Source organism: Petromyzon marinus, chromosome 2, assembly GCF_048934315.1.
Source record: "Petromyzon marinus isolate PM22_M1 ecotype Great Lakes invasive population chromosome 2, UKy_Petmar_22M1.pri1.0, whole genome shotgun sequence".
Classification (NCBI taxonomy): domain Eukaryota; kingdom Metazoa; phylum Chordata; class Hyperoartia; order Petromyzontiformes; family Petromyzontidae; genus Petromyzon; species Petromyzon marinus.
In genome coordinates, this window is record NC_133668.1 from 2,762,296 (window position 1) to 2,786,077 (window position 23,782).

General features: G+C 47.8%; 1 protein-coding gene across 1 annotated transcript in view; it reads left to right on the forward strand.

Annotated features, from left to right (window-relative positions):
* The window catches only part of LOC116949523 (uncharacterized), a 44,701-nt gene extending 23,510 nt beyond the window's left edge, over positions 1-21,191 (forward strand). The window contains exons 2-3 of the transcript XR_012942840.1: positions 1,412-1,554; positions 20,916-21,191. The gene's annotated coding sequence lies outside the window, so the exon portion shown is untranslated. The remainder of the gene's footprint in view (positions 1-1,411; positions 1,555-20,915) is intronic.
* The last annotated feature ends 2,591 nt before the right edge of the window (positions 21,192-23,782 follow it).

The following is a 23,782-nucleotide window of genomic DNA, read 5'->3' on the forward strand; positions in this document are numbered from 1 at the left end:
CCAAAAAAATGGGGGAAAAAATGAATCTGTGCAGATGGTACGAGCGCGTGCGCGTGTGTGGCACGGAGAGAGATGTGGAGTTGGGATGGGTGACAATTGCTCAGTTTAGATGGTGGTGGTTCGTGTCCCCGGAGCCGGTGGCCGGACAGATTGGACGCACGGATGGGGTGGAGGGGCCTGGGGGAGGGTGGTGGGGTAGGTGGTTTGGAGGGACACGGCTACAGCCATCTCACGTGTGGGGAGTGGGGGGGGGGGGGGTGCTAATACTGACGCCGATGCGCTCGGTCATCGACAGCCGGGTGAACTCTCCCCCTCTCTCACCCCCCCCCATAGCCGTGCGTAGCTGGAGCCGACCCCGCGCCAGCATCGCCGGTGCCACTCGGCGCATTCGGCCGAGGATGAGAGGCGCCCGCACGGCCGCGTTTTGCCGCCGGGTGCGACGGTAGTCGATCGGTAGAGTCACGCAAATAGAAAACAAACAAAAAAACATTTTTTTTTTAATAAAAATTAAATTTTAATTACAAGTAAAAATAATAAAATGGAAATAAAAAATAATAAAAGCAAAAAACCCGCAAAAATAAAAATGGCAAAAATTATCTATCCACTGTTGGACGATGAATTCCTCCCCCCCCCCCCCCCCCCCCCACCAAATCATCGCCATCCGACGCGGTGTCGCTGTGCAGCAACTTGACTCGCTCCTGCGCGCGAGCTGACCGCGACGTTCCGTCTCCGCGGTGGATGTAGAAGTCGTTTTGTGTTTGTTCTACGATCCGCGTGATCCTCTTTCTGTCTCTCGGTGTGCGTGTGTGTGCGCGTGTGTGTGCGCGTGTGCGTGTGTGTGCACGTGTGTGTGCGCGTGTGTGTGATTCCCAGAGTGGGGAGCGGTAGTGTAGCGGATAGCATCTTGCGCTACGAACCTGGTGACCCGGGTTCGATTCCCGCTCACGGCAAACACCCTGTGACGATTATTTGAACCGGTCCTGGACCTCCCCTTGGTCGACTCAGCCTCAAATGAATACCTGGTGCGATGTGTGAACATTGCCAATGTGGAGACAAAGGCGGCCGGGCGTGGTGCTGGCCACCCACCCCCTCGTGCGCCGTGCCGGCCTTCATAAGTGCTCGCTAACAGCACTTGCCCCAACAGTCTGTTCGGCCTATACGGGGGATCTTTGTCTTTTTTCGATTTAAAGCTTTCGTGACTGCAATGATTCATCTTCTTTGGTTCTTTCGGTAAAGTCACGTAGAATGAGAATAAAATAATAAATTGATAAAATAAAATAACACAATAATATTCTCACGACGTTTCGGCCACAACACAAGCGGCCTTCATCAATTTATAATTTATTCTCATTCTACGTGACTTTACCGAAAGAACCAAAGAAGATCTTTGTCTTTGTTTTGTGATTCCCAGGATGACGAGGTGCACGTTTCCACGCCTGTTTGGGCCACCTTTCAGCTCTTCGCTCGACCAAGTTGGTCAGAGCGGGTAACCTTGTGCCGCTTTAAAGCCTGCCTTCTTCAGCCCACCGTGCTAATCGGAGCGGGCGGATCCAGGTAACGTTGACGGTAAAAAAAAACAATTTAAAAAAAAATGTTCGCATGGCAATAATGCGGGCGCTCTATTACTGCAGTGATGTCCATTCTGTTACCAAGACGCTGAAGAAACCGCAGGCAAGCATCCTGCACGGCGTAACCGTACCGTGAGTGTCAGAACGCACGGTAGTTTGTCAAACGCGAGCGCGCTGCTGGAGTATGTGCAGTATGTGTACGTTGAACTTCTTTCGCACCGCACGTAGCCAACCGTGCTAATCGGAGGTGCGTGGGAATAACAACAAACTAAACACAACAATATATTCTCAAGAAATTAGTTTTCCATCTTGATATGAAGGTGCAATAGCTCCCGTTGGCTTCCGAGTGGCGAAAGGAAGAGCGTTCCAGACGGCCGCAGAAGCGCGTCCGAAAGCGGCGCGATGCGGTGACAGCCGTCTTTGTCCGATGGTTCGCCAAAAGCCGCTGCCGCTGCGAGGATGACCGTGGGAGTTCGCGTGATGATGCTTTACGCTTCTTGACGAGAACGGCAAGCTATTGCGATTGGTTTGTGGCGAAGCCACTCTCTGTGTGTGTGTGTGTAATGAGTGCGGGGATTGCGGTGGTGTGAGGTGAACCGAGACGGCCTCCTTCAGGGATCGGGGGTGAGCGTGGGTAGGGGTGGGTGGAGGGAGGGAGGCAGTCTCGCAGCCAGGATCCGTTCCTTACTCCCCCTATCACCATATCCCCCCCCCCCCCACCCCACCACCATCTTCAGCGGAGTTCTCGTTCCAAAGCAGCGGAGTGGAAGAGAAACGGACAGCCCCGAGAGGAGAAATTCTGGCGCCAGGAGTTGTGGTTTGATGCCGGGGACATGTGGGATCCGCGCTCAAACACGCCGGTGTCAGCGGCCTGAACAACACGGCCCATTTTAATTAGACGGCTCCGAACCTGGGACGTGTTCGTTGTGGATTTTCCTTGCCAGGGCTGTCTTTCGATTTAAAGTCAAAATAGTCGGCATTGTTGCACAAATTACACAGAGACCCTGACTTATATTGTACGTTGAAATATATGTGTGTATATATACACTGTCACGTAATTTACATGGTAATCTTATGATAGGCTTGCAATCGCAAGGGTCTCGAGTTCAAATCCAGTTGAGACTCAGTCTGCCATCGCCTCTAGCTTCTGGCGTGGACGACTTCCTCCAGCAGGGCAAGAGAACCGATCAATTTCATCATCACGTACCCGGTACTGGATAAAACTACAATAAAAAAACTAGTTTTACTTTGCCAGGTGAAGCCCACTCTATAGCTCTTTTTCAGAATCAAGCTGGCCACACATGATAGTTCAAAGAAGTGGTTTATCGTGTGAAAATGTATTGCAGCCAAATAGTCTAAACGCGTGACGTTGATTATAAATGTGCAGGGAGACAATGGTGGGATGCGGAGAAAAATCCACGCGACCACGGGGAGAACACGCAAACTCCAAATATACAGCAGCAGCAGGCGTCGGGGTCGGGATCGAACCCACGACCTCCTGCATACCAGGCGAGGTCGTTAACATCTCCTAGCCACCGTGATGATGATGAGAGAGAGACACGCAAACTCCAAATATACAGCAGCAGGCGTCGGGGTCAGGATCGAACCCATGACCTCCTGCTTACCAGGCACCCCTCCCCCCCCCCTAAATACGACTGTGTGCGACGCACAGCGAGGAGAAGACTCCAGCTTTCGACAAATACGAGGCCGCCACTTTGGTGGACGGCTTGGGTCGACCGCGGCCTCCGCCATAGCAACGTGGAATATTCGCTCGAGGCTAAAAAAGCGTCGCCAAAAAACGTCGACGAGTGCCGCCCAATGATGGCGATAGCACGCGGGGGGTGGTGCTTTGACCACGCTCGCTCCATACGAATTGTCCGAGTGACAGGGGAGAGAGGGGCCCGTTTTCGTTTGACGGAATGTCGCATGAGTAAAGACCTCGTCGTTGGCAGCCGAAGAGCCGTGATTCTGACTCGTGCCCACCAAGGCTCGTTCCCGCACGTGGAGGGCGGTGTTCGCGAGTTCGGTCCTCGCAGGCTTTTCCGCTTGAATCTGTCACGTTCAGCGCTCTGCGCATTGTGCAAAGGTGGACCGGCTCATTTTTTTAATATATATATCGGTAAAACACTAAAATAATACCCAAACCTAATAATAATAATAATAACTGGGCAACTGCTGAGCAGATTACACAAAGAGGCTCAATTTGACGATCAATGCAATGCTTTACTGCGTTGAATCTGTGATTTACTTTTTAAATGCCTCATTTCGTGTCTGTTTTGATCTCAGACGTTGCAAAATACGTCCCTGGTTTCTGATTTTTTTTCAAAGTGTTTCTTCGATTCTTAGAACCTCAATTCTCAACGTGGTCGCCACAGCAGGTGGCAGAGAGAGAAAAAGACCGTGTGTTAGGTATTTGCGTCCAGTGGACTGCTCGTTGGCATGGTATACTGAACCCGTTGGGTCGTCAAGACCGTCACTGTCACTGTGGCATCGCCTGCAATGCAGTTTGTGTGGTGTGTGTGTGTTGTACAAAAGTCGCATGCATTGATTTTGAATTTGTGTTCAGGGCAGATTACAGCGAGCGAGCGCAGGGGAGCACAATTTAAACTCAGTTGTGGCCACCGCAGTAGCGAGGAGATGTTATCTCCCTCGCCTGATACGTCAGTGTGCGTGGGTTCGATCCCAGACCCTGACCAATGCCTGTTGTATATTTGGAGTTCGTTCGCATGCTCTCTTCTCCCCATTGGTGGTGGCGTGGATTTTTTTTTTTATCCGAGTCCTCCAGTTTTTGCCCTCCCCATTTAAAAAAAAACATCCGCTCGGATTATTTGGCTACTTTAAATGCTCACATGTAACATCAGCCAATTCGATTAGCTATCACACGTGCCTGTGGGCATGTGGCCTGTTGTGAACTGCTGAAAGGTCAATGAGATCAGTTACCGTTTTTATGCGATCGTCAACTGTTCTCATTCTGTGGAGAGACTGGCTCCCATCGCGGGCAATGTCGAATGTTTACCGTCAGTCAGCTCGGCACCAGCAACGAGAGATGCCCGCTGTACCCAATTGCTAGTTTGACTAAAAGTGGAGTGGAATATGGAATGGCTGCAGAAGACTGCTTGCCGTGACCACAAGCGCCACGTGTGTATTTTGCAGGTCTGACCAACAACTTCCCGAGTCGCAATGGTGCTGCATTACACGAATCCTGTGCATGCTATAAGCATTGATTGATTTGCAGTGCGCATCCTTTCTAAGTATCCGCTGCATATAACAACGTCTGGCAATGCTCATTCTCACGCCAGCCCACATTGTGGTTGAGATTTATTTATTCATCTTCTTGGTTCTTTCGGTAAAGTCATGTAGAATGGAAATAAAATAATAAAAATCAAACATAATAAAATAAAATTCTCACGACGTTTCGGCCACAACACAAGTAGCCTTCTTCGGGTGAAGGAACAGAACTGTAGGGACGACAGCGCTCCAATGAACACTGCTAAGCTTCGCAGCGTATTTTAAGCTGGGTGGGAGGAGCAGAGCACCTTGACATATCAACAGGAGAATTTAGCAGAAATAGCTGTGTTAAAGTATTAGATCAGCAGGGTGTTAAAGTCAGAAATGAGCATGTAACTGGGAGATTAGCAAGATGTTAATGTGAGGGATTAGCATGTAACTGGTCACGGAAATAGCTACGTTAAAGTCAGAGTTTACATATCAATAGAGTCATTTAGTATATTGACGCTAAAGGACTGCAACTACCGAACTATCATACAATAAACCGATGTGAAACAGCTAAGTATAAACTACAGCAATATAATAAATGTATTGAATATATTCTTCAATAAGTTGAGCTATTAACATAAAGTAACTGGGTATACACTACACTATATAATGAATACCATATGGTAAACTGATAAAAAAAACTAAAATATAAACTACATCAATGTTATCAATAAACTCAACATACTCTCCAAGCAGCTGAGCTGCTAACAATAAGTCGTTATACATTACAATTCTATGTCGAAAAAAAGGGTGGCGGTTTTTCTTTTCAACGTTAGCACCACGGAAAGCGACGAGCTTTGTTCAGACGGACGAGTCCATCTATGCTTGGAACGGAGGAGGGGGGAGACAGAGAGAAACAGCCACGATGCGCTGTTCTGTCCTGTGTTGCGTTACAACTATGTTATGAACTAGACTACTATACATTGCAATGTTATACCTTCCAATCTAAACTATATTGTATAATATCGTATACACAGCCCAATGTAAGCTCTAACATTATGCATTATATTGATATGTCTCCAACTAAACTTTTTTTTACATTACACGACTATACACCGTAATGTACACTTCCATAGACAAACCCACCCTTGAATCATACAATACTTTACACTGTAAAATATTAGACTTGTAATATTACACGATGTATTATTTTACCAACCCTACTGTATACCACACTGCTGTATATTCACTATACAGTTACGATACTATATATTGCCTTATGAATTATGTTAAACATTACAATGTTATATTATTTATTATTATACAACATGCTATAAACCATACCATTGACCGTCGTGTGAAATTTATTACTAGGCAGTGCCAGCGAATGGACTGCGGTCTGAAAGTCACCGTAAAACACAATCAATTAAGAACCGAAATGGTTTATAACGTCTTTCCAATGGTTACTAAGCCAGAATCCATCTTCTCGGTTGAAATTGTCTCTGTTTGTATATGTGGATGGCCTCATGAACGAATCTCTCATGGTAGCCGGATGGTTTGCAGAGAACCTCTGTCTTGGAGAAGTCAATGTCATGTGAGCCCACTGAACATGTAGACAATATGACTGCCTCTTCAGCTGCCATTGTCGACCAACTGTAAGGACAATTTGATTTCCAAATTCAACCGCCTTTCCAACAAGAAATCGGACCCACACACCGAAAAGCTAGACGTTAACAAAGTCGTAATTAATCGCAGTAACAGTTCTATTTCTGATGGTCTGAAAGCCGTTTTAGCTAAAGGGCTAAACTTTGCAGTCACACCTAGACACATACCAGTTAATGATATCATTGCCCATGTCGTCGTGGCACTCAAGGGCCTAGGTTACATCGCTGCAGACGTAGCAAGATCTGCAGTCCTTTAGCGTCAATATACTAAATGCCTCTGTTGACTTTAACATAGCTATTTCCGTGACCAGTTACATGCTAATCCCTCACATTAACATCATACTAATCTCCCAGTTACATGCTCATTTCTGACTTTAACACCCTGCTGATCCAACACTTTAACACAGCTATTTCTGCTAAATTCTCCTGTTATGTAAACTCCTTTGTCAAGGCGCTCTGCTCCTCCCACCCAGCTTAAAAGACGTTGCGAAGCTTAGCAGCGTTCATTGAAGCGCTGTCGTCCCGACAGTTCTGTTCCTTCACCTGAAGAAGGCTACTTGTGTTGTGGCCGAAACGTCGTGAGAATTTTATTTTATGTTTTATTTTTATTATTGTATTTCTATTCTACGTGACTACCGAAAGAACCAAGAAGATGAATCCCTGCAGTGACGAAAGCTTTAAATCGAAATTTATTTATTCCTTACTTGGCTCTGTGGAATATAAAAAAAGCGTTGCATTTTGACGCTGCACACATTCTAACAGGTTTTTTTTCCCCCTCTATTCTATTTTAGGTTTTTCTTCTTCTTTTGCACGCATGCACGCACACCGGCAATTTTGCTATCATCGCGTGGAAGAAAACAGAGTGAAAATGCATTCCGCAGATTTTTTTGCTCGCCGTAAATGCAAATTTATAATCTGGACCAACGTGCTTTTTTCTCACGTTGCTTTGTTTCTTCTATTCGTGTGAAGCATCGACCGTCGGGAGTGACAGGCAGATTTAAATACTCGACGCTGTTTAATGGCGTTGCTGTATTAATTTAGACCGAGACTGACAAGCTTTGGGGTTTTTTTCACCGGCTGCTCCCTTCATGCTCCCACGAGCTCACCCCCCCCCCACCGTCCCTCCTTCTCTGGTCCATGTGCCGCTAATGGGACCAGACGGCCGCAGCTGGGAGGGCCCCTTCTTTCTTATTCTTCCTTTAAAAAAAAAAATAATCCACTCCGCGCCGCCGCTCATTGTAGTGTCAATTTTTGTCGGTCCCAAGCTGCACGGCCTCGCACGGGCACGTGCGCTGTGCGTTCCGTAACTAAAAATAAAAAAAGTGAAGCAGTAATGCAAATGAACCCACACTGCCTTGCTGATCTCATCAAGGAGCATAAACCATCATCACGTGAACTCCCACGGTCATCCTCGCAGCAGCAGCAGCGGCGGCGGCGGCTTTGGGCGAACCATCGAACAAAGACGGCGGTCACCGCATCGCGAGCTTTTGGATACACTTAATTGGGCCGTCTGGAACGCACTTCCCTCCGATATTAGGAAGCCACTGGAGCTATGCACTTTAAAATCTAAATTGAAAACTCGATTTGTTTAAAACCGCTTTTGTGTTCAGTTTGTTGTCCTTCGTACGCACCTCCGATCAGCACTTGGCTACGTGAGGTGCGAAAGAAGTTCTACACACATACAACTCGCACCTCGACGCTCTTCTCATTTGGCGGTCCGAAGGCTGTCGAGGAAATTCCACATTCCCTGTGATGGGACGTGTTGCAAGCTCCGTACGACAATCCTCGTGGATTTCTCACAATGTTTTTTTTTTATGTCGAGCAGGAAATAACGTCGTATATTCAATTATCCCAATGGACCGTCTGGTTCAATGTCCCTCCATAACAGTTGTTTCAAGCGTGCCAGAGCGTGCGGCCGACACACCACTACCAATGTCGCCTGGCCACATTAGAGCTGAGCGTGGCCCGGGTAAGCCAATAGATTGCTCGGCCCCTCCATGTCACGTCGCAGCAAACCGTGGCACAAAACGCGCGTGCCTTCTTTCCTTTTCGGGGTTTCAGTATTTAAATGAAGGTGGCACGACGTTAATTGATGGGGCATGTCTACAGGGCACCAGATGGCCGAGGAGGGGGGGTTGGGGATTTGGGGTAAGTGCATATTTGGCAGGGTTTTACGGGAAAGCGACGAATTTAGTTTTTTTTTCTGCAAAGCAGAAAGAAAAAAACAAATCTCAAATGCAAATTTGCGAAATTGCACCGACGGTACCCGGGCAGCCGGCAGGGCCCCTGGGTCGACGCGGCCCTGGGCGCCGCTACTCCGCCACGGCAGACTCATTGCGCTCCATGGCCATCGACCGTCGCCAAGTTCATTTCAGAACTGCGTTGGATGAGGAGGAGAGGGGGCTTGCTGTTCGCGCGGTCCGATGGGCAATGCCCATTCCGTCCTCGCGTCTCCCCCCTCCCCCAGCCCAGCCCCATCCTTGGTCAAGAGACCGTGGTGCAGTCCTCGTCTCTGTTGGAGATCCCCTGCGCGTGGGTAGACATTCGACATTCCTATGGGCAGGGCCGGACTCTGCATAGGAGCGAGAGTCAAAACGCACAAAGCGCTGCACCGGTAGTCGAGGTTCCTTGACGTCACACCGATTTTAATTTAAACCCAGTTTATGTTTAATGATGAGTGATGTCCGGGCAAGCCGGGAGTGCTCTGTGATCCATTTCAAATCTCCTGTTAAGAGTTCTTGTATAAAATTAGACGAGGTTAAATGTTTCTAATGAAGGCAAAACTAAAATTTCACACTCGACCGCCTATTTTGAGACTCGTGATAAGGTTACTGAGTGCGTCTCTTTTGAAAGTGTAACGATTTCCGTGGTCGGGTGCATTATGTAAATTATCCGCGCGTGTCTCATTTTTGGGGTGCGCGGTAGCGCAGCAGTTAGCGCGCCGTGCTACAAGCCCCGGCGACCAGAGTTTGATTCCCGCTCACGGCCAACATCAGTGACTATTATCTGAACCGGTCCTGTGCCTCCCCTAGGTCGACTTAGCCTCAAATGAGTACTTGGTGCGAGATGCGTGAAAGCATCGCCGAAGGGGAGACAAAGGCGGCTGGGCGTGGTGCTGGCCACTCACCCCCTCGTATGTCGTACCGGCCTTCATAGGTGTTCGCTATCAGCACTTGCCCCAACGAGTCTGTTAAGGCTATACGGGGGATCTTTGTCTTTGACCTGAGCTGGTAAAGATAACTGAAGCTGAGAACCCAGCCTTTATCATTACCACAATGAGGGCTGTCAGCGTGGTGTGATGATTAGCGCACTGGACTTGCATTACAAAGGTCGCCAGGTCAATCTTCCGAAGTGGCATTTGAAATAATGGGGACAAGTGGTTTTATTATTCATGCCCCCCCACTGCCTCTGTCTGCCCAGCAGTCTGAATGCATTCTCCGCAGTTGACAAAATTCATTGATGGGCCTGAGCAGCTCTGCTACTTTCTCTTGTGTGGTGCAGGACACTTTCCAGGCTCTGCGATGTTTACGATAATGATGACATTCCTCATTTTTTATTTCTTCCTGGCAGTGGACATTATTTGCACGACTGGTTGCTGTGTTTCTGGGGATATTTTCGCGAGCGCTGCCCAAGCGCTTGGCCTTCTGCTGACGTGTAACTTTCTGAAATGTATCTGTGGATTTCTTCAAACTGTCTCTCGCCTTGGTCAACAATTCCGATTGAAGTTTTGTCAAAATGTAGAAGCCCATTTTACGTCACGTTTTCTTTTTTTTGGCCAGGGATTTTTTTCTCTCTCACAAATACGTTCCGCATGCTCGTGGTGTCAAGACCAAGTAAAATAACGACGCGATTGTGAAATTTACGACTGTGAAACACTGTACTGAGGTTTCTTAAAAACAATGTCTACGGCCCAGGATAAACAAAAAATAATTTTGATTTAAAGCTTTCGTGACTGCAGTAATTCATATTCTTAGCTCTTTCGGTAAAGTCACGTTGAAGGGAAACAATAAAATAATAATATATAAAACAATAACAATTATCACGACGTTTCGACCATAACACAAACGGTCGTCATCGGGTGTGTCGGTAAATGCAAACCGACACACCTGATGACGACCGTTTATATATTTTATTATTTTATTGCTTTCCTTCAACGTGACTTTACCGAAAGAGCTAAGAATATTAAACAATAATTATCAAATATCACGAGGTCATGATGCCCAACTCTATGAATGCCACGATACTTTACCATCACTCCCTTCCTCTTGGCACCGTTAACACGAGGAGCGTTGCAATTTGATATTTTCTCGCGAATTGGAGGCCAGGATTTTATTCAAGAACTAATTATGTTTGGCTGTTTTTACCATCTCGTTCTTATTTTTTCTTAATTTCCCCCCTTTAACCTAAATTTAGCATTATCGTTGCGCGTGCACGTCATTTGCACAAGGAATAAAAAATATATATTGCGCCCACAATTCGATGCCTTTCAAGTGAGCCTGAAAATGTCTATTTTAAGCAACATCACGGGCGCAATCTTGCAGCCCCTGCCGACGCACGCGACTACTACTCGTGGCATTAAAGCTTCAGCACAATAGCCTCGTGTACCATTCGCTATTCATTTTCGCCACGTGTGCCTGTGCCTTGGCTCCCTTTGGGCATTCGGCGTGGCCAGTCGAGTGTGTAAGTGGCCGTACGGTAGCACCCACTGCACGTCGCATGCTACTCCAAAAAGTGCGAGTGCAGCCAGGGGGCAGTTGTAGGTTGAGAACTGGGGGCAATGTGAGAAGAGCCACCTCTTTTAATCTCGGCAGATGAACGGTGACGTTTCACGCGCCGGTGGAGACACGGAACTCTGCATGGCTCAAATGCGATTATTTTTATTTTGTTCTTTCTGAATTAGCACAGAAATATAGATGCTCATTGCCCGTAACAAATGCCCTGCAGCGTGGCCACCTTAAAATGCTGTACCTTTTTTTAAATAGGGAGATGCGGTGGTGCAGCAGTTTGCACAACAGGGCTGTTTGCGCACCCACCTACATAAGGGTTGAGTCTTGGCCATGGCTGACATCACAGGAGAGTATGATCTAAACTTTCCTGCGGGCACGGCCACTTTCACCATCCCGTACTGGCCAGAGTGGCGAAGTATAGGTTAAACAACCATGATAACTGACACTGCATATGGAGAGTCCATCAATCCAGTAGTGGGTTGACAAAGGGCTGTATCGGCGATCCCACGGGCCACATCTCACGGCTCTTTCCGGCGGTTGTGCGAGCCACGGATTGGGGAGCACTGCATCGAGGCCACGGATGATTGTGAGGATTGGGGCGAGTCGCCAGTTTTAAATGTGCGACACTTTGTGTGACAATCCACTCTGTAATGTTGTGGAGACTTTTTTTTACACCGGGACCAGCCTTTACACACACACACAAAAACACGGACGCAATTTAATTTTTTTTATCATGATGAAGCTTTTCAGAAGGGTCCTGCCAAAATGTTTTACTTTCCCGGTGAGAGGCATTGCTGCCGTGCGTAATCTCAATTGATTGATCTGCGAGCAAATTTTAAGCATCGGGATATTTGTCCAGTGCCATTTGACACCATGGGTGGGTTTTTTGTTTTTTTTTGCTTTGGGAGTAAACCGGGGAACCCAGAGGAAAGCTGCCACGCCGAATAGAGGGAGAACTTGCAATCTCCACGCAAAAAAGCACCCGAGTTGGGAATCAAACCCAGGCGCTTCTTGTTGTGAGACACTAATGTCATTTGCGCCACCCTGCTACCCGATGTTAAAGTGGATTGGTACCGCTCTTTTACAGTTTTTTTTTTTCGTATCACATACTGGTTGAATTTTGGAAGGAGATTTTATTACCCTTTTGGTAAGGCGCTTTGGGCGGGGGGCAGCTGACAAAAAACCACACGCAGTGTCTGCGAGCTGCATTTGATTCAATACAGCACGGTGGAATTTCAGCTCCTGGGTAATTGAGGCCAGGCAATACTGCCACTGGAGGCAGGTGTAATACTGGAGAGAGATTGGGCGCTTCTACGGTATTTTTCTTTCTCCGCGCGATACTCTGATGTATGGGTAAAAGTGTAGCATGGCACTGTTTCAAGCAATCCAGATTTTCAAAGCAAGCAATCAGATATTCTTGTTTTGATGGCCAGAAAAGAAGCCGCTATGGACGGTTGGACAATTTCCCGAAACGAGAGCTGTCTCACGTGGGGGCAGCAGCTGTCACTTAATCTGCATTTTGAGGAGGGGTGCCACCCAAGCCCTGGATGCTGAGAGAAGTGGGCTTTGAAGCCGCAAGGTAAAATTGGCACAAATTGCAAATGTTAAGGGATTCTTTTTTTCGTACGGAATTGAAGCCCTGAGAAAAATGGTTGAAGCTGATTGTATAGAGCTTGGTAGGGGAGCAGTTCGCTGCGCTGCCAAATCTCACAGTCACCTCTTAGGGCACATTTGTCCGTTTTGAGTGATTGGGTTTTGCTCACCCCCCTCCTCCACGAGCTAAGTGGTGCATTCCTAAAGGGGGGGCAATCTGAGTGGTACGGTCTCGGATCGTTCCGCTTAGCAATTAGGAGAGTGCTGCCACGCTGTTCCTGTCTGCTGTTTATATCGCAATGCTTTGAAATTTCAAAGGATACAATGTGGTACCGAACTCGCCGTGTGAAATCGTTTTTATTCAATAACTCTTCGTATAAGTTTGCTTTTCAGCGCAGCTGCAACTACCATTGTTAGTGCAATCCCAGCCAATTACGGTTCTCAAACTCTCTCCGCAAACAAAACCGCATCGCTTTTCACCAACCCTCCGAGCATTATCAAACAACCTCCACGAACAGCGTGGCGTGGCGTGGCGTGGCCCTCATTCAGCAGTGGATCGACGTCGGGGCTCGCGCGGCGCAACGCGCAGGCGGCGTCGACGCTTCTCGGGTATCGGATTGTGCCGTTGGGTACAGGGGGCGCAATGCACACTTTGTGCCGGAGACGGGCCGTTATTAGGCACGTCAAACCTGTCCTGTGAGCGCAATTAACTGCGCCATTAGTACGACTCGAGGAGAGAGAGAGAGACAGAACGAGAACGTGTTCAAGTGGTAATTAGGTTTTGGGGCAGCATGTGTGTGGGTGGTACTGTGCAGGCGCGGGTAGGACACCGGGGCCCCCGCAGTTCAGTTTCAGTTCCATTTATTTTGGTATAGCCCTGTGAGCCATTCGGCTCTTGAATCGGGTGCAACCGCAACAAACAAAAAAAACAAAAACATGAAGGAGAAAACATCTAAAAGTGACTTTGTGACTGTGCAAACAGAGAATCCAGGATGTTGCCGAATGGCGTGGTTGCAGGGGTGCCACCGTTCCCTTTGTTTTCCCAGCATCCTCTTCTCTTTTCGGTAGCCGCTGTCCTCGAACATTTGGAAATGCTTGGCAGGAAGGTGATGAGTCCCGTTTTTTTGTTTGTCTGATGCCTAATAATACACCACGCAAAGCCAATGCATTTCCATTACGTTATCTCCGCCTTTTGCTTTTAAAAGGTTCACCTAAAAAGGGGGAGGCTTATCGCCATTATCGGTCATGATCGATCCACTGCTGGATGAAGATTTTGCCATCTCCTGGCGGTTCTGCAATGTACCAATCCACCTCGCCCCCCCCCCCCCCCCCTGCGCGTCTTTTATACCCGCAGGACGAAAGGCGTGTCACTTTTTGTACATTAATGGCACGGTACATTGATCATGGTCATCCTATCCCTTCGCCATCCGTGGCGGGAGACATCACGCGAGATGTTACATCGGACTGCCGCGGGCAGCGTTATTCTCGCAGCGTGGAGTATCGTTTGTGTCTCGAGATCTGAAATGGAACTATACAGGTCCTCAGTTATCGGTGTCAAACCCGTAGCACGTGTTCACTGCCCATTACCGTCTGACGGATCGTCATAATAATTAGGGCTGACAGATAGGGCGCCTGTCATCACAAGTCGCGTCATGAGCATGCAAAGCAATTTCCATACGTAACAAAATCGTATTATAATGAATTGCTAGCGAAGGCACGTTACAAAAAAAGAATAACACCATGAAAATATTTTAAGCAAAATTTGTTTAAAAAGTACGTTTTAAGATTCAACTTAAAATTGCTTAACGATTGCGAAGCCCTCAGATCCCCTGGCAGGCTGCTCGACAGGCGAGGACCATGCACACTGAAGGCCGCCTTCTCTGTAACCTTTGATCCTGGCCCTTGATACGACTAAAATAACGGAGCCGAAGGATCTGAGGGATCGTGTTGGTTCATATCTACAAAGCATAGAGGACATGTATGCTGGTGCCAATCCATTAAACGATTTCAGCAGGTTTTTTTCTGCAGTGGTTGTCCCACCTGATGACGATTGCTTGTGTTGCGATCGAAACGTCGTGATCTATTATTTTTCTACCTACGTGACTTTACCGAAAGAACCAAAGAGTAATAAAACATATTCTACGAGTCACTGGCAGCCTGTGCAAGGAACACGTAAACCATGGTCGCGTAAACTCCGGTCATCCTCGCAGCAGCAGCGGCTTTTGGCTGGCCATCGATCTTAAACGGTCGCTGCGTTGCGCGCTTTTGGATGTGCATCTGCGGCCGTCTGGAACGCTCTTCGTTCCGATATTAGGAAGCCACTGGAGCCATGCACTTCTAGATTGAAAGCTCGTTCCCTTTCAAACTTGTGTGTTTAGTTGTTCTTCCTCCCCCCCACCTCCGATTAGTGTGGTTGGCTACGTACGGTGCGACATAAGTTCAACATGCATACATATGCGTACGTCTGCAACATCTACACGTTTGGAAAATGACTGTTATGAATGAAAATACTGGTAAATTGGCCCTGTGGGCAATTGCCAGAATCGCCAAATTAAAGCATGCTGTGTCAGACCCCCCCTCCGCCTGCCACGTGGCCACCCAGAGACACTGAGACACTTCCCTGTTATTCAATGGCCAGTGGCACACGACAATAAACCACATAGGGGTTTTTTTTACTCATTGCATTACTGCCTCCTGCATAGAAAGCCACGTAGCAACACTGACCCCCAACCTTGCAAATGTATACGGAGATAATGTGCGCCGAGATAGATTTTCTCGGCGGGAGTCTGGACGAATCTGTTAGCGCTGGGAAGTTGTACCGCCCCAGAGGCTATTGTGTGAGCGAGCGGCCAACACTGACATATCCGAGCGTTGATTTTCCAATTCATAATCCCGTCAAATGATTACCGTGATGGGTTGGGTGCTGCCGCGGTGCAATGGTCAGCACGCTGGACTGGCAATCCCAGAGGTCGCCGGGTTCGATCTCCTGGCACGGCAGTGGAAACAATGGGAACATTTTGTAACATCCCCACCAGCCAACAGTATGAATGGGAACACCACAGTCAGGTGTGGGTACTTCCACCTCTTCTAGGAATGTATGTACGTTGAACTTCTTTCGCACCGTACGTAGTCAACCGTGCTAATCATAGGTGCAGGAGAAGGACAACAACACTAAACACCAAAAGGCAGTTATGAATAAATGCATTTTCAATCTAGATTCAAAAGTGCATCCAAGATCGCACAAGTGGAGGAGTGCGGTTAGACAACCCACATTGCCGGAACGGCATGGTGGGGGGAGGCCTTCATATGACCGGTGTGGAAGATTAGGCCGAAATAGCTTCTCGAGCGGATATTTCAGAACGCATGCTCCGTAGAGGCCCTTCCAATTGCCGGGGCGTGTGCAAGCAACAGCAGGGGCTGCACCTTCATCTCATCGTCGTGAAAAACGGCCATCCGTGACAATTTTGCTTCGCAGAAACCGACACTTGCCATTGGAGCGTCCGATTTCAACAATGGATTTCGCTCCATAAATATAGATGTGAGCTGCCCAATGCTCATTTAGATGGAGAGACAAGGTTTCCTTGAAGAAACTGCGATACTATCTCAAATATATACTGCTGTTATCTTAATCTGGGGAATGGGTTTTGTTGTCCTGGTTTGCAGGGGCGTGCCGGGGCTAATTTTCTCCATCGCGATGCCAATTTGTGCGATGCAAATGAATTAAATAAGTAACCCCTCTCACATGTCTTTTTTTTTGTGTTCGAGGCAGACAAACCACAGCGCGAATCTTTAGATGGTGTCACACTCGTTATCACAGTGCACGAAGCGTTCTGGGCGTTCTGCCAAAGGCGGCGGCGGCGGCTGCTGCTCCTCCTCTTCTTCCTGTGCGTCGTGTGCAGTCACGACGTTTTAAATCGCAGCATTTATGCGACGATGGGAAGTTAACTGCCCCCCCCCCCTCCTCTCTCCCCCGCCCCCGCCTTTTTTTTATTTGGACACGTGCACAATTGTGATCCGTGGTGCGGCCGCGATCTCTGACCCGGTCCCCCGCGTTGCGTTTTTCCCCGTCTATTTTTTATTTAAACGCTCCCGATGTTTAAAGTTCACGAAACAAAGGGCGCCGTTAGACATTGCATCCACGTGCGTGTGTATGGGTGCACGCGCGCGCGCGTTTCATTCCGCCGAATACATAAAATAGCGGAGCTTCAACGCATAAGCTTTTTGGGGTCTGATCGTGTAACGAAAATGTGTGTTGTACACCCTCCTCCACCCGACACTGCCAATTAACAACAAAAAATGTCACGTGATGAACAAACGTGTCCAGTGGTTCACTGCTTCAGCACCACCGGTGTGCCGGAGAGCGATCTCGTAACATTTAACGATCGGGAGCGATGTTGCGCTGGCGGTTACAACCGGCATCGCGTGGCAGTTTCGAGGATTGCGAGAATGTCTTTTCTAGTCTTGTCGGCCTCGAATAGATAGTGTGATGTCATCAATGTCCTTGTTGCTGACTTTTGCCAATTTTCATCAATGACTGACTTTAATACAGTGGCCTAATGTGTACAGCGAATATGTTTGTTTTGTGTTTTTAAAGTAACAAAAACAAAATAGGAGCTGCCATCATTTAATGGTGAGCACACTGGACTACCACGGCAATTAGAGAGAGACTCAAGCCACAACAAACTATTGGGAGACATTGAATTTTCCAAGTCCCTGGAGTAATGGTGAGCACACTGGACGTGCAATCTCCCGGCATGGACATTGAAGCATCGGGGATCATTTTATCTAAATCCACCCGTGTAACACAGTCCTTTTAAGCCCCCACACTACCCCCCCCCCTCCCATCTAAGCGCAGGCTAATGTAATACTGTCGCTCAAATAGCTCTCCGATGTTCTTTCGAATCATTGCCGCGTAATTTTGTTTCGGCACGATGTTCGACGTTTTTTTTTTGTTTTGTTTTGCCTCCGCATTCCGGGGAGCTACCTCGGGAAACCATTCGGTGCCTATTCAGTTCCCGACGAGAACATCCATCGAACACGCCGTACAAGCTGCGTGGCGCGACGTCGAAAACCCGACAGCGGCAGCGCGCGTGTGCAGCATCGCGCTCTCTCCCGCAGCCGGACGGCGCTGCGCCGACGTCTGACAGCTCCTCACGATGGGACAATGAGGCCAAACAATTTTTTTATTTATTTTTTTTCAAAAGTGCTCCCAGTGACAGTCGCACCGCCGGCACAATGGCGGTTGTCCCACTGCTTTTGGCAGTCAAAATGCCAAATGTAACGCGCACAAAAAAGCACCGTGGGAAGGATGACAAAGGGGCATTGACTGTATCTGTTTACTGCCGCTCGCTGATTAGGAGGGAGGGATACGCGAGGGAGGTGGAATTTGCGAGGGTCGGAAGGGACCGGTTGTTGGTGAAGAGCGTGGGAGCAGGTACGTGGGGGTACTCACCTGTGCTTGATGAAGCATCGTCTCCCAGAGCCAGGGTGGACCTGCAGCCCGGACAGATGCCCTTTTGCTTGACACGAAGACAGAATGCATTTTAAAATGTCATGTTTATATATAAATAATACGTGAAAGACGCAGACAAAACAGTGTGACCTTTCAGGGAGAAAAAAAAGTTTCCTCCTGCATTTTGAAACAGGAATAATGCTCAAAAAGGTTTGTGAATGATCTTAGGTTTTTTTCGCGCAAACCTTTACCCCTGAAATGCCTAACCCAAGTTCTTTCATCCGTTGATCAATTAAGCTCGATGGCTATATCTATATTATGGATGAAACCGACATTTGCATCACTTTAGCATTAACATAAATCCTATAAGGCCAATGGCCCGATAGGTCAAGAAACCTCTCAAGTCTGTGCTCTCCCGTTGCTTGGTTGTGAAGTGGATCATTACGTTACTTGCCCAATGCAGCTGGTCCTAAACACCTCAATAACCAATTGTTTTTACGAGTTACAAACTTGAGAAATGCCGCTGTGGGGGTGTTCGCACGAAAAGTTGAAACAATAGTAGCAGATTGCGTATGGTGGGGTACATTCCGGGTAGTTCCGCTTCTTCGTGAATGTCAAGCCATTGTGGGAAGGCACGTATGTTGAACTTCTTTCGCACCGTACGCAGTCAACCGCACTGATTGGAAGTGATGGGGGAAGGACAACGGACTGCTGTTAATTGAAGTAGGCCAAAGAGAGGCTGTTTCGATCTTTATCCTAGATTGGGTTCTTCTGCCAGCATCGTGGCGTGAGCGACAACACTACAGCGCTGCCCCTTTACCTCCTGCTACACTCAACGGAGTTCTGGGTTTTAATTTGTTTTATAACCTAGCATGCTCCACGGGAATATTATTAATGAGTTGTTATACATTACTCTTGCACTTGTGATGCAAAACAGACACACATAGCCGGGAAAGCATGCATATTGATGCACTTATGCGATAGGAGTGTGTAATTTGAATATTATATTAAACCTCATTTGCGTAATTCCCCAAGAACTCATTGTTTTTTTTAAGCATGATTTTAAAATGTGACTTCTTTTTTTTACAAACCGAAGCCCTTGGGAATCTGTTCAGGGATTTAATAAGCAGTTCCAAAGGTAGGAATTAAGAAAAGCATCCATTACAATTAAATCATTCATTCAAACCAAATTCTAAATTATTGTGATAACGTAAATGTACAAAAAAAGTAGAGTTTGAATATTTATATTAAATGTCCTGAGTGGGTCGGTGACGTGGCCAAGCGGTAGCGTGCTCGTCGATTGCTTGCAGAGGTTCGCGGTTCGACCCCAGTGGATGCCCTGGTTAGGGGTGCCACGGTGGCTCGGAGATGTTAACTACCTCGCCTGGTATGCAGGAGGTCGTGGGTTCCATCCCGATCCTGACGCCTGCTGCTGCTGTATATTTGGAGTTTGTGTGTCTCTCTCTCATCATCATCACGGTGGCTCGGAGATGTTAACTACCTCGCCTGGTATGCAGGAGTTCGTGGGTTCGATCTCGACCCTGACACTTGCTGTACATTTGGAGTTTGCATGTTCTCCCCGTGGTCGTGTGGATTTTTCTCAGGGTCGTCCGGTTTTTCCCTCCACATATTACAATTAACATCACGCATTTAAGATTATACGGCTGTTATAAATTTGCACGCAAGCGATGAGCCACTTCGTTGAGCTATCGTTTGTGATAGCCAGGTCGCTTCTGAAAAAAAAAGAGCTATATCGCTCAGTGGACCTTACCTGAGTAAAACATTTTATTATTATTCTTATTAGATTTTAGTTTAATGCTGGAGAAAGAACCATAAGTATAGGGGCTGAGGTGCACGTTAAAGATCCCTTGACGTCATTTTAAAAAGACAATTACTTGTATTCCGCCACCTTGCGCAAACTACTGCGGACTAATCATCTGTGAAACGGCAGCGCGCTGGCGAAGACCGTGCACTATAGGAATTGAGCGAAGAGCAAATGTCCTCATGATTTAATGCATCCGTATTTTTATTTAATGCGTAACATTTAGCATCTTATTTCATAGTCACATATACACACGCGCACACAACCCCATTCAAGGAGATGCACAATCTCTCTCTCTCTCACACGCACACAGATGAACACAAACACCCCATTTAGCATTGCAACGCATATAATATGCTCTTAGCGAGCACCTATTAAGGCTGGCCAGGCACTCGTGAGAGCGGTGTGATCAACGGTGTGATCAAAATCTTTGCAGGCCACCGGCGTATGTCTATTGCGGATGTTGACACACTGCATCGTGCGCTTATTTAAGGCTAAATTGATCTCGGGGAGGGTCCCAGGTCAAGTTCACATACCAATTACCACCGGTGTAGTTTCCTGGGCCCGGAATTGATCTGACGAGCCGGCATCGTAGCGGGCTGTGCGAACAACAGCCTCATCCGATCCCTCCCCAACCACCACCTCCTCCACACACGCGCGCACACTCTGTGGAAAAAATTGCAAAATGCATCTAAAATTCTGAAATCTCGTATGCATTCCCGTTCAATGTCACAAGAATTTGGTGCTCATGGCGCACACTGTTGTGCGCGGCCAACGCTGATCCTGTAGTCATCGCTGTTTCGGAGCTAACAAGCCCAAATGCTTCGCATTAATTTGAGAAGCTATTATTTTTTCTCTCTCTTCCCCTCTCAGTTGCCTGGAAACAGACAGGCCCAGGGTTTCGCTCTCCGTCCCCGATTCACACGACGAGCGAGTGCGTCCGGGTGTGAGGGCAGCTGTCAAGATTCGCGCGCCGCGCACAATGAAGCGAAGAAACTTCGTTATCTCCGGCCTATAAATGGGGGTTCTGTCCCTTATTTCCTTCCATTTCACCAATATCACAACGGAGCGTTTAATTAGTAGCGGACTTGTTGCATTCCCTTGGAACAATTCGGGATTTTTTTTAAAATAAATTCGTCAATAGTTAAATATTGAGAGTGTTTACGCCCACAGCATTTGTACAACGTTATCGTTGGCAGTTGGTGTGAAAAAAAATTTCTTCACAATTTTTGCTAATTTGCCAAACGACGCATTATTTATTTATAAGTGGGAAACCTTGGGGAAAGGAAGGTGGTGCCTTGTGGCTCACTCGGCGTTCCGCATTAAGCGATATGCAATGTTGGTTTTAATGAAATGAGTCATTGTGCAGGCTGATACAAAGACCTCATTACACCAACCCACAATTGCATTTGGGTGGAGAATTGGTACAGTGATTAGCGCACTGCGCTATCAATGAAGTGACCTAAGTTTGATTCCTGCTCAAGGCCAACTTTGGCTACGAAAGATCTAAAACGGTCTTGGACCTCCCCTAGATAGACTCAGCCTTCAATGAGTACCGGGTGCAGTGTGCAGCCAGACGTGTTGCTGGTCACCCACCCCCTCGTGCTCCTCGCAGGCCTTGATAGGTGCAAGCTGTCAGCAATTGCCCCGACAATGTGGTAAAGGCTATACGAGTTTGGTTTTTTTTGTATTCGTTTGTGAATGTGGCGGGGAGCGCAGTGATTCGTGCACTGCGCCGCGAAACCTTCTCGCTTAATTTTTGATTAGCGGCCACCGCGCACATTCAGCGGCGAGCGGATTTTCTCGACCCGTTCCGAGCCCTCGCCGATTGGGTGACTTCAGCCTCCAACGCGTGGCACGCCGCGGTGTGCGCACGACAGCCGCGATCCATCACTTTGGAGGGCGAGGTGGATCGTGTTGAGATTTATGGAAGTCACAAATCCGCTGGGCGCTGCGAGATGGCCAGGAAGCGAAGAGAGTAAAAAGTAATGGGCCCTTGAATCCATCTGCGTAAATCTCTGAGCATTATCCCCATCAGAGGGTTGCCCCTGGATATGCCAGTTTCCTCCCACGTTTCAAACACTGTGAACAACGAGTTATTGGTACGTACGCGGTGAGGGCTGCCAGAGAAAACTACTGCTTTTGCATTCCCTTCTTCTACATCACCATTGTCCTCAGCAGCAGAAGCAACATGAGCAACGACTACGGTCACAGTAAAACAAATATGATTATCTCCTACAGCATCGGCATCAATTTGTCTTCTTCTTTCGTACGGCTGATGTAGATGCAGAGCGACAGACTACAATGTCACATTCAGGTGGTCAAGCCCAGATCGACCGCGTCAGGAGGAGCAGTGGAGCGGTGTATCATTGTCGCTGTGATGTCTCCTTGGTATTTGTGGATGTGGCATTGTGTCGTCATACGTTGTACGGTCTGTTCTGGACGACCACAGCCGCACGCTGGAGAATTTCTCATTTTTCATTGTGCATCAGGTTATCCGCATCTGCCATGGTTTGTGCAACGGATGCACTTCGGGGGTGGGCCGTGAGCTTCGTGGAAGGTCAAACCCAGGGATCTTCGGCGTCGAGTCTTTCACAGGCAGTGTTTGTTTGTGAGTTCTTCTGAACTCCATTTCAGCTCTCCAAGCTTCATCGGGGGTTGAAGGTTTAAGCGCGTGGGTCGAAGGTTTAAGCGCGTGGGTCCATAAGGGCCCTTGCGCCTACCTGCGTCACCTCGGATAGCAACACTTTAACGGTACCGATGTATTTACCGTTTGCTGATGGCCGTCGCATAATTCACTGCTTTTTTGGCTAACGCACAACAAGACGTTGGGACCCGCCTCTTGGGCTCATGGACTAACGCGATGCTTCTGGTTTACAAGTCGACGGCCACTGCCATGGAGTGGCGGAATGACGACCAAAATAACCACGTGGCCCAACTAGCCGTGCGCGCAACACTAACAGAGACGGCAAGCCGCTAAGTTTGCGAGCCGCAGTTCAAATTCTACTTTGTTTTTTTTATTACCACGCGTCCGCTAACGAATGCTCATTAGCACAGCAGAAGGCTAATTAGATGGAATGTATTATTCCGATTTTCTTTTTTTATCATTTCCCGCAGTCCTGGTCTCAGCTGTGATTTCTTGAAGCCATGAGCAGTAATAGTGGTTAACAAGCCCTGCAGGATGTGTCGATGCCACGGTATCTCGTGTCAAACTTCTGCACTTCTTTTCACCTTTAATTCATGAAGCATTACCCACGTGTGATTTCTCACCGAATGCATAGTCGTGAGTCGTGGATTATCATTGTTTTCCACGGGAACGTGCACACTTTGTCTCGCTAGTTTACAGGATGCAACTTTAGCGAGGGGAAAGAAGGGAGAGTCAGCATTTAAGTACATCGCTCGGATTAAACAGGGGGTGCTGGAATCACATTATCTCGAGTAACATAAATGTTTAGTAACCCACTTGCATTACTTTGAAACTATGCGTCTCGTAATTTGGTAAATGTCTGTTTCACGTGTACCACCGTTTTTATTTTAGTTTCCTGATCCATACATGTCCCTCTTCCTGGCTCTGTAACAACTCCACGCCATCGCCTCTCCAAATGCTTCGTGTCGTTTGGTGAGGAGCGAGTTGAGGTGTCCCAAGGCAAGGACCCCGTGACGAGAAGGTTCGATTGCCGCTGGGAAAGACTGTAGATGGAATGGCAGCCAGAGGGTAGAGAATGCACCGGAATTGACCA